Genomic DNA, 1661 nt, shown 5'->3' with positions numbered 1-1661 from the left:
TTCATCTAAAATCCAAATAGTATTTCTATTGGTCATTTCTTTTAACGTTAAGTTACAGGACTTAATTTTAAGATATTATTCTTATTTCATTATAATTGTTAATGTTATTATTTATGTTTATCTTATGATCGTTTAAGAAATACGAGGATATGGGCCAAGTTATTTGCAACTTTTTTAAAAAAACGAAGGAGAAAGAAAATAGAAGAAAGAAAAGGAAAAAAAAAGAAAAAAGTAAGCCCAAAATCTAAGAGAAATCCACATGGTTACATTGCCATTATCTGATCCATAGAGACCAGCCCACCGTAAGGACCAAAAGAGATAAAACGAAAAGAAAAAAAAATGAGGGAGCAAATAAACAACAAAGGGTTTCACATCAGAAAGAGAGGAGGGTTTGTTTTAGGGTGAAATGCGGCGCTTCACTTCCCGAACTGCAATAGCACGATGACAAACAGAAGAAGATCCATGCTACAACCAAACACAGTATGAAGAAGATGACAAAGGCAGACATCACCGTTGTTGGACCTTACCTTTGAACAGCGGTTCACGTAGTCACAAACAATGACGGTGCAAGGAAGAAGAAAAAGAGCGGGGTACCTCTCTGACTAAGGCACACAACAATTTGCAGAGACTGAAAAATAATACTTTTTATCCATAATTTTTATTTGTGTTTCTTTGCATCTTAATCATCTACATTATGTTGGTGATTTAAATTTTAACAGAGAATGAGGCTATTGTTCATGTCATACTTGCGATAAAATTAGACAGGAGAAAATAGAATCAACAATACATAATACACAAAGATAATGTTAGATCATAGTAAGGATGATACCACAATTGGGAAGTCATGGTCAATGCTTCTTGTTCGTGCCTTCTCTTCTCTGACTATACTTCAGTCACCATTGTTTCCTTTTTTTTCTTCAAATTTTCATCCCCTTGTTCATCTTGTGTTATGATATTTATAGGCACACGATTTTTTTTGAATTTGGTTAATCTGATATCTTTCTTTGCCAAAATCCCTAAATTCAGGGATATGGCTTGTGGATTTGGTTAAGAGGCAATTTTGGAGATTTTTGCAGGGCATGGTGGCTTGTTTGCAGAGGTAAGGTTGCTCCGTAACAAAGTAGTTAGGGGTCAAAGAAGGCAGAGGAAGATTTTTCTTTTCTATTTCTTCCTTTTTTGTTTTTATTAATTTTTGATTAATTTAATATGTATTATTATTATTTTTTATATGTATTAATATAATTTTGATTTATGCAAGAAGACAAAATTAGGAGTTAACAGATGCCCCTTTTTACTTAAGTTTTACTAAAGAATATGAATAACAATGCTTTTCATATTATTGTAGTAAAATTTAAGTAAAGACTTAATTCCAATTTTGTTTTTGGCATGAAGCTTAAAGACTTTCAATTAAGTTAAAAGAAATGATAGTCATGGAGATTCAAAACATAAATGGGAAGATACTAGAATCTAAAAACTTTAAAGCAATGGACAAAGGGTCTAAGATAAAATTAAATTAAAAGTAGTGGACTCGATGGGTAAAATATTAAGAGCCATGAGTACGGGGACTCAAAATATAAAAATAGTGGACTCGGGGATCTAAAATATTGAAAGTTATGTGCGCGGGGACTCAAAATATAAAAATAGTGGACTCGGGGATCCAA

General features: G+C 32.4%; 1 long non-coding RNA gene across 1 annotated transcript; it reads left to right on the top strand.

The window, feature by feature from the left end:
- The first annotated feature begins 298 nt into the window (after window positions 1-298).
- LOC145954163 (uncharacterized) lies at window positions 299-1278 on the top strand. Its single transcript, XR_014431329.1, has 2 exons — window positions 299-590; window positions 1027-1278. It is a non-coding gene; the product is annotated as an uncharacterized LOC145954163 (long non-coding RNA).
- The last annotated feature ends 383 nt before the right edge of the window (window positions 1279-1661 follow it).

This window comes from Cajanus cajan, chromosome 2, assembly GCF_000230855.2.
Source record: "Cajanus cajan strain Asha chromosome 2, NIPB_CcT2T_4, whole genome shotgun sequence".
Classification (NCBI taxonomy): domain Eukaryota; kingdom Viridiplantae; phylum Streptophyta; class Magnoliopsida; order Fabales; family Fabaceae; genus Cajanus; species Cajanus cajan.
The sequence above is the reverse complement of the archived record's forward strand: the minus strand, read 5'-3'. Positions and strand labels throughout refer to the sequence as shown.